Below are 9671 nucleotides of genomic sequence, written 5' to 3' on the forward strand. Positions count from 1 at the left end.
TGTGTGTGTGCGTCAGGGATTGTGTGAAAGAGGAGGGCAGACCCAGCTACATTAACATTTTACTGATGCTCAAGTCAGTCCTAGTTGGGAACAGACACTTCACGGCTGGTAACTGTTCCCGAGGATTTCAGTGTGAAATAATATTCTTTAGACACACACGCACACACCCCTCCCTGCCCTGCCGCCCCCGCCCTGACGTGGCCGACAGCAGGCTCAGCCCGGAGGGCAGAGGCTGTGCCAGGAGTCAGGCCTGGGCTCTCTAACTGCGCCCCCAGGAGGGGAAGGAGAGCTGTGCCCTTGCTCAGCGAATCCCAGGGTCTTCCCAAGTGCTGTCTCCCCGGCCACCCAGAAGGCAAAGCTTTTTGTTAAGGATCCAGAGGACAGGTGTGCAGATGCGGGGGCTGCAGAGGGGAGCGGAGGGTGACGCCTCCAGGCCCTCTGCTCACAGAGCTGGCTACCAGTAGGTCCCCGTGTTCCCCAGATGCTGGCATAGATTTTTCATAAGAACCACGTATCTGGAGAGAGCTGGGAGTGGGGGAGAGAGGTGGCTAGCCAGGGAATGAATCAGCCCCACATGGAGAGTGTATACATTGAAAAAGTCTTCCAGATCGCCAAGAGCCCGTGAAGGTCCCTGCACGGTGATGCTCTGAATAGGAGCTCCCATTCTCTGCAACGTCTCTGCTCTGTCAAAAGGGCTTTGTTGCCATGTGTGCTTTCCCCACACCTCCCTGTCTGTCTCCTCCTGGCGCAGCTGAAGGAGGGTGGGGAATTATCTGCGGCCAAGGGGGGGAGGCGTGAGCCTGCAGGTCCAGCGGGTTGGCAGGAGCCCAGGTGTCCTTCCCAGCACCTCCCATCTTGTCTGCGGAGATGGTCCTAAACGGGTCGAGGGAAGCCACATCCCAGGTCCATCCACAGGGCGAGATGCTGTCTGAGTGAGAAGTGCACAGCAACCCCAAGTCCCCTCCCAGCATGTGTCACCCTGTGTGGTGATGTCCCCTGTGCCCGTGGCGCTGACTCAGTGTGCTTTTATTCAGATGAAGTTGACTGCCCAGCGTCCCCATGAATGTCTCAGGGAAAAACCCTTTCTGCTTGCTTTTTTTTTTTTTGAAGGAATCACGTTGGCTTTGCTTCTTGACTCAACTCGATGTAATGTGGTGGCGTTGCTCTCTCTGCTTCAAAACTACACAGAAACATGTGGAAATGTTTTATTCTTTTCAGATCAAATACCACGTGCACCAGGTTTTCCCAGACCCGATCTTAATGTTGAGAAAAGTGGGAAACCCAGAGAGGCGTGCGCTCTCGAAGCCCTGCGTTGTGAGCTGTAACGCAGTCAGCCTGTGTTGCAGGGTTTCTGTGCATAAATCACAGCCACAGTGATGATAGCACCACTGTCACAAAAGGTGGTCTCTAGTCGACTCAGCTCTCCGAGGGATGGCCAGGTTGCTCAAAGCAGAGAGAGGGACCGCACCCGGGGCTGGTGGGGGACACTCGTGCAGCCGCCCCATCCCCTTCCCCCACCCCACCCCCTGCCGGCTCTTTGCCTATTCAGCTAATTTTCTTTTTCATCTTGAGATTTGCTACCTGCCTGGTTTTTATTTTCCAGGAATAAAGGGTTATGGGTAACGAGCACCACCCCAGTGTCTAGAGGAAGGGCTCTCTAGGGTGGCCTCCCAAGAAGAGATACTGGGGGGAAGGTAACCGCCCTCTTCCTCCCCGTTCCCCCATCCCTCGGACAAACACAGTTTGTAAATTCTCTGCATTTTCAACGCTCTCGGGTCTTCATCTGGAAAAGCACGGTCCCTGTGCTGCTCTGAATGGTCCTGGGCTCCTGGCCTGTATCTCCCCGGCCCTGAGCCCCCAAGAAGAGGGTCTCCCTCAGAAGGCCAGCAGCAGGTTTTGTAAGCCTCTCTATTGAGCCAGCCGTGCGTGTCTGCATTGTCGTGGTCCCAGCGCGGCCTGGACAATCCCTTTAAAAGAATGCGCTTGGGAAGATTCTCAGGACAGAGGCAGCTCATTTCCATCCTTGGAGCTTTATCTCACAAAGGACATTTGAGCTAAAGACAACATTGGGTCTTGCGGGAACTTGGCTCCTGCTTCCAAATGGGTTGACTCTAGAGGAAACAGAATTTTCTTCCCCCACATTTTCCCAACAGAGTGATTCTTTTAGTGCCAAAATCCTCAAAAGAGAAGATCACATATCACACCTACACGTGCAACAGCAGGAATGCACGATGGAACGTCAGTGGCTACAAGCAGAGAGCCGCTGTTCAACAAAGGCTGAACGAGGGAGTGAAAAATTCAGCATTGCCACTGCTGCTCAGAAAAGCAGTGCTTATCAGCATATGCAAATTTACACCGCCTTTTATTGAAATATTGTTGATTTGCAGATACACTGCATTTTATAATTAATGCAAAGCCTTATCTCCTATCAAACCACCATGGGAAACATTGATATTTATTCGTGGGGCAAACTAGGAGACCTGCCACCCTGTGCGTTTGTGTGCATGTGTGCAGGTATGCGTGTGCATGTGTGCACACATGTAAATCCACCCTGACAGCCTGTTTTGAAAGAACTCCACTTGCCTTGTGTATTTTTGGTGGGAGCTGGGGGGTGGTCATGAGTGAAAATGCTTCCAGGGAACCATGTAGGGGATTCCAGATAATACAGCCTTAGATGGAAGTTTTCCTCTGACTCCATTTATCTGCATAGATAGGAGGTCCTGAGTGGAAGTGAACACGGGGACGGTTGGGAAAGGCAGGAAGCACAAATACAACAGACTTTTATTTCTTCTTGGAAATCAGGTTGTCCCGTGCTCACCCTTTGATGCTCCTACGAGGTCAGATTCAATTGATGTCTGGACTAACAGCCCAGTCAACCCTGGTGTAAGAGCGTGTGTCTGTGTGTGTGTGTGTGTGTGTGTGAGTGTGAGTGTGTGAGTGAGAGTGTGTGCGTGTAGGCGTCCCCATCCGTGCGGGGGGACTCGAATCGGTCTGGCCGCCAGGGCTGTGCACTGACCCAGGAAGCAGCCCCTCCTCCCCACTTCAACAGGACCCGCCGACCGGGGAATCCTGCTGAAGGATTTGTGTTGGGGCCGAAAGAAAGCTTGGTTTAATAACATTCCCCCGTTTTGTTCGTACATTTCCCACATCCTCCACTTTCCCCCTTCCTTCCTTAGATTAAGAAAGCAAAATCTATTGAATGATTCTGTGGGGTTTCGCTTTTGTTAAACACAAGCCCCATCCCTCAGGGAGCCCTTGGTGCTGGGGATGTGAGTGGCACCAGCTGCGGAGTCAGGCAGACAGGGTGCCCACCCTGACTCCCTGTCTGCTTGAGCGCCATCTCTGCCGCCTGCTTTGCTACGACAGGCTCCTTGCTGAGACTTTTCTTACCTGCAGAACCGAAGCAACAGTTCCCACCTTCTGGGTCTAAGTGTAGGATGCAGTTTCAGAAAAACACACGCCTCACCACTGGAGCTTAATAAAGAAATAGGAATTATTACTTGTCTTGTGGGTGGATATCAGTGTATGCATTGCCCTTAATATTTTTCTAAACTGAGTGCATTCCAGATTAAAGACAGAAAAGTTCCAAAATGCTAGAAACATGCTTATTCGAAATATTTGCAACACTTTAAATAAGGAGACTGCTATGTGGTCTGAGCGCTGCCATGAATTACTTCTGCAGCCTTTGATACATCATATCCCCTCTGGATTTCGGCTCGAAACAGAGGCTGTGTCATAGCTGATCCTGAAGTCGTTAGTGCGATATGGAAGGAGCATCCAGCAGGGGCCTCGGTGACATTGCCCAGAAGGAAGTGTGCGTTTTTCACCCCAACCAAGCCCACCGGGTTCCTGGACCTGCTTCGAGATCCTCCTCTGGGGAGACAGAGGCCCTTCTCTCCGTGCTTCACTCTCTAGAGGATTTTGAGGTCCGGCATCGTCCCCATCCTCGGGTGCAGGGCAGCCGGGCCTCCGCCTCTCCCGCGGCTGCTCTGATGTCAGGCCTCCTCCCGCTGGGGCGTCCCTGCCCCTCCAGCTCCCAGGTCTCTGCTCTTCTGGTCGGGAGGTCAGGAGGGCCCACCCCTCAGAAGCCTCAGGTCCTCTCTCCCATTTCATACACTGGGAATCAGCATTCCTCAGCTCACGTTCTGGCTGGGCCTCAAATTCCCTCACCTCCTGGACCCTCAAGCTCCGCACGCACCCCTCACAGGAGCAGGCTGACCCCAGACTCCTCCGGCACTGCATCCCATACTTCCCACGAGACCCCACGTGGATGCCCGCATTGGCAGAGGACCTGGGGGGAACCTGTCATCCAGGTGGTGCTCCCTGGAGCAGACGGCCCCGCAGACCCACACAAGCAGATGGACAGACCCCCCCCCCCAACCGTCTGTAGGTGCACAGACGTAAGATCTCCAGTGAAACAAAAGGGAAATCCTGCCAGCGTGAGCCTGGAGGGAACACAGTCGGCATAGATGGCAGGGCGGACAGTGACCAGAAGGCTGGGACCTGGTGACAATTAGAGGGGCCAGCAGGCAGCAGCTGAGGCCCCAGCCCTGAGAGCCATTTCAGTTTCCGAGTCACCGCAGAGGGGCCTGTCGCCCCGCAGCACCTCGGCCTGGCCTTTTGTCCACAAGGGAAGTCACAGCCCCGGCCTCATTGCTTTGGGCTGCCGTGAGGACAATGCCGCCGTGAAAAGAGTTAAAAAGATTCTGAGGAAGGGGTGAGGGGCCCGCGCAGGGGCAGTCCAAGGTCTTTTAGACGCTGTTACAGGCTCTTTAATTAAGCCCCTCTTCCTGAGCTTGTCCGGCAGAAACGCACCTGCCTCCCGTCTGCTGGCCAAACTGGCAAGCGACAGAGGGGCTTCGCATGGATGGGCCCGGGTTCTGCTGTGGCCCACGGGGATGGGCTAGGGAGGCGGCCCCAGACTCCCTCGTGCCTTCTCTTTTTTTCTTGCTCTGATAGATTCTGTGAAAACCACATTGAAAAGTGTGTGAGCCAAGCGATTCCATTTATCAAAGGAAGAAGGTCAAAAATAGCATTCATTCCGAGAATATCAAAGTGTCCTGCCGGACTCCTGGGTGACGGCATGAGGCCGGAGCTGCCCGACTCGACCTCATCTCCGTTTCGTCCCCCACACTGCACATGTGCCTGAAAGCTGGGGCACCCGACCTTCCCCAGCAGAAGAGAGTGTTTTCCGCAGCAGCACGCGGTAAACGATCAGGGCCCGTGACACGGCTTTGTGGCCCTCTCTGCACACCCCCGTTCTGTTTGGTAGTCCCTGTGAGGGTTGCCTTCTCAGATGGCTGGGTGCTGACCCGCTCTGCAGGTCGGCTCCCTCCACGGGGGCCTGGAGTGGGCACGGTTCGCCTGTCCACCCTCCTGGAAATCCTGCTGCCGCCAGCACTGCCCTGGTGCCCGGCTCCACGCCCCTTGGCCCCTCTCCTCACAGCGCTGCTGCTGCGGTTCCCGGAGAGGCCCCGCGTGTGCTGGTCCCCACCCCACCCCCGCGGGAGCCCGCTGTCCCTCGGGGCCGGCTCCGGGGGACCAGCACCCGGCCGCCGCGTCGGAGAACTGCTGCCCTGTCCCACCACTAGGGAGGTTGGGGATGCTGAGGTTTCTATGGATTTGTGCAGGATGCAGGGAAAGCGTGAATCAGAGCTCCTCGTCTGGGCTGCGTGGAGAAACGACCTGTGTCCCAGAATCTGCAAGCGGAGCAGCGGGAGGCGGGTCCCTCGGGCCCCGGGGAAAGCCGGCAGCTCACGGTCAGACTCCTGCCCCTGCACGCCGCCCGCCGCCCGGCCCGCTCGCGTGCGTGCTGGACACACCCCTCCGTCTGCACAGCGGCCTCAGCGTCACCTGTCACCGGGCCCCGGCCGCAGACTCGGGCTCCCGCGGACGCCTTCGCTCTGCCACTGTGCGACCCTTCCGTCATCAGCCCCGAGCTCGCCGGGTCTCAGGAGCCGAGGGGGCATTTTTGTCAAACGCTGTTAATTATTCAGATAGAAGATTGCCAGGCCCAGATTTACCTCCACTGCCTGAAGATAAATGGAGGATTAAACGCAGCTCCACTTTGAAAAATGGAAGCTTAAAAACAAAATTATGATTCCATGCAAGGTGTACGGGAAGATTTGCAGAATGAATAGGCAGGATGGCTTGTAGCATTTCCAGCAGATTGTGAGCCATGATCATCATTGTGGAGACTGTGAACTTACGATTATTTGCAGACAATCAAAGGTGTCCACCGTCTAGCAGGGTGGGGTCTAATTTGGTGGCTGGAGAGACAGAGAGAGAGAGAGAGGAAGAGAAAACTGCCAACCCCCCCAAAAAACAAACAAAAAAAAGCTGACTTCTTAAATGACATACAAGATGGTTTGTGAAATTCAGGAAAGGAATAGAGACACGCTCGGGTGGGGCCTATTTATGTCCGGTCAAGGGTCTGGGCCACTCTCTGGTGCAACAAGATTTGAAATCAAGAATCCAGTGTCACAAGTCACACAGGCACTACGCCTTCACACACACACAGAGGCACACACACGCTTGCAGGTTAGGAGGGTTTGAGAAGAACGTTCTCCAGGGGGAGGGGCTACGTCTTACTCCCCCGTGGCTCCCCCAGCCTCGTGCAGGTGAGCGGGGCCCACTCTGGCTGGCCTGGGCCCTCCTGTAGGCGCTGGGATGTGCCCGAGCCCAGCCCGCCCCTTCCCCACTCCCAGCAAGCGCCCACGACACACCCAGACTCAGCGCCCCCCTGTCTCCGGGGCGCCCTCCCTCCCCCGTGGGCGGTTCTCCCTGGAGCAGCTTTCCAGCCACGCTCACTGTTTGTTTGTCCACGTCTTCAGACTTGTCCTTTTCCACAGAGCCTCCTACTGCCTGCCTTCATCAGCGCTGCACCTTTTTCCTCGATATTCTCACTGACATCTAAGACTTTGACTTCCAGTTTTACGTTCCGGATTCTAAAACCTTTCTACCCAACCCACATGTCTCTGCTGAATCCCGGACAGACAGCATCAAAGCCCGCTGGGCACCTCGCTGCCGAGTGGCCACCCGGAGTGAAAGTTCACTGTTGGAGCATCCCAAATGGCCAAGGGACCGTCTCTGCTCTTCTTCCAAGTGCAAAAGTTAGTTTGATTGCAGTGGACTGACCCCTACTCCACCCTGGCTGCTTTGGACCCCAAGGCAAGCACAGTGAGGGTCTGCAAGAAGCCTTTTCTGATTTCCTGTGTGTGTTCATTCAGCAGAGGGACAGGGAGCAGCCCCTGCATTCGCTCTGCCTCCAGACAGCAGCGTCTTGCCGGTGGGAGACAGGGACGCGTCAGAGTTGCTCAGGGAGCAAAAACGATTAAAGAAAACTTGGAACCTGACTCCCACGGCTGTGTGCTTCCTCCAGGAGAACAAAAGGCACCTTCGAAGGTCAAAATGAGGGTATGCATGCTGGCGGAATCCTCGGTGTAAAGACATGTGGAATCCCAGGAAAACGTGCGAGGCTATTACATCCACGTGCTCCCATTTCCCCCGGAAATTATGTTCCCTTGTGGCTGTTACTTCTAAGGCTGAGCCGCGAGGCTTGTGGCCCCAGAGCAGGAGGGAGAGGCTTCTGTGTGAGACCAAGCCTCGGTGAACCTACATTGTTTTGAAAGTCAGGCTTTGGAGAGAAAGAAGAGATTATTAAATGTTAGATTCTCCCTTCTGCATATCAAGATTTAGATTCAATCACAACGTTTTCCAAAGATGAGTCTGTGAGAGGAGAGAGAGATGGAAAACAGAGAGAGACAGAGAGACAGAGAGGACAGAGAGACACAAGAGAGACAGATGGAAAGACGGGAGAGAGAGGGATATTGAGACCGGAGGAGCTTAGGGCTGTCCACTTGCCCTGGAGAAGCTGAGACCCAGGAAAGGGAGGAGGGGGGCGGGTGCACTGGGCAGGGTGGGTGGGGCTGATCGGGGACTTCTGGGAGACAGGTACCCCAGTATCACCTCCATCTTTTCTCAGCTCTTTGTGTGACTGGCTTGCTTTCTTTGCCTTGTCTTTAATATCACTTCCTTAGAGACACCTCCCCTGATCATCGTACATGACACAGCACCCCTTCCTTCATTTACTGCCGTTCCCCGGAGCCTGGACGTGGTGCACCGCCATGCTTCTACAGTCAGTGAGTGCGGGAAGGCTAGCATTCCAAGGTGCTTCAGTCTGCTCGCCCTCCGGCCTGTGGCAGGAGAGCACCTCCCAGAGTGCCTCATACACCAACGTAGGGAAGCCACAACCCAGCCAAAAAAGCATCGTTGGCCAGAAGGAAGGCGACCCCCTCCCAGAAGGAAGGTGCCCCCCGTGAGTCTCTCTGAAGGAAGGTGATGATGTGAAGGTCAGAAAGTATCAGAAAAACAGAGACCAGATCCATGTGGACCGGGTCAGACACACTCAGGGCCATGGGAGCTTGATCCAGAATCCCTGGAGCTTCGATTTTTCTGTGACAGAGAGGAAACTATCGTGATTAGAGAAGTGACTGTGCGGGAAGTATCCCCCAGTGTTTTCTAAACATCCTTCTTATCCTGGAACAAATAAAGACATATGCATTTTGCATTAACGTTAAGGAATAAATAGTAAATTATAAACAGAATAGAAATTATACTACAGTGTCATGGTGTCTGTAGATTTTGACAGTCTGTGGAGTGTGCCTCTCTAGAAATGTGCATTCGTCCCCTGTTTAGAAATATGTGCAATTCTTTGTCAGTCCACTTTACCACACCCGTGTAGGAACACGGGAACAGAAAATATCTTTCGAATCCTATGGGCCCCATTCTTCCATCGCATTTCAGTTAGAGACGCCGTGTGTCTTGTGTGTTTTATCTCTTGGAACATCCTCCCGGGTGCTGTTGGAAGGTAACGCCGGTTTCAGGTCTCGGAAGCTGCTGGACTTTACTCTGTGTCTCCTGACGCCCCGTAGGTGTGCGTAGATGTGAGTAATCTCACTGCAACAGAATGTTGTCATTTCTTGTTGACTAATTGAGCTCCTTCAGTCCAGATCTCAGCAGCTGAGAGTTCAAGTGTTAAATGTTGGGATGGTGAATCCAAGAGGGAGTGAACAAGGACACAACTCAGGCACCAGCCGGGTTTCACTTCTCCTCCTTTGTCTTCTCTGTTTTCCCTCTGTCCTGCCAGGGGCTGCCTGGCTAGAGATGCTCAGTAGGCTCGACCTAGAGCCAAGGGTATCATCCAAACATGAGGTTGGGAACCAGATCATATGTAACGAGAGACAGCAAATTCTTATTGCTTGGTATTTCAGCAGGAGAGAGTAAACTGTTGTCATCAATTGTTTGTTTATTTGCACAGGAAACGCAGTGTCTACTGCATGCCAGAAACTGGGAAAAATATTGGTGTGACAGCCATCCATAAGACAAGCAGGATTCTTACCCTCAAAGTCCACAGTCTGGTGGGGAAGCAAGACAGACAGACAGACAATTACAGGACAACATGGCGAGGACTGAGGAGGGAGGCTGCTTAGGGGTCGGGCGGCTGTGAGGACAGAGGAGACTGGCGTCACTAAGAGGGGTCGGATCGGGGAAGGTAACATTGGACGGTATGAAAATCAGTCCAAAGCATGGTGTGGGTTGGAGTAGAAGAGGAAGCGGGGTCGAGAGCTCCCTCGAGGGCCACCCAGTTCACAGAACCAGCTTTTGGTGAA

General features: G+C 54.1%; 1 long non-coding RNA gene across 1 annotated transcript in view; it reads left to right on the plus strand.

Annotated features, from left to right (window-relative positions):
• The window catches only part of LOC106730539, a 32920-nt gene extending 25032 nt beyond the window's left edge, over positions 1 to 7888 (plus strand). The window contains exon 3 of the long non-coding RNA XR_004326092.1: positions 6852 to 7888. This is a non-coding gene — a long non-coding RNA (uncharacterized LOC106730539). The remainder of the gene's footprint in view (positions 1 to 6851) is intronic.
• The last annotated feature ends 1783 nt before the right edge of the window (positions 7889 to 9671 follow it).

This window comes from Camelus ferus, chromosome 15 (genome assembly GCF_009834535.1).
Source record: "Camelus ferus isolate YT-003-E chromosome 15, BCGSAC_Cfer_1.0, whole genome shotgun sequence".
NCBI lineage: Eukaryota > Metazoa > Chordata > Mammalia > Artiodactyla > Camelidae > Camelus > Camelus ferus.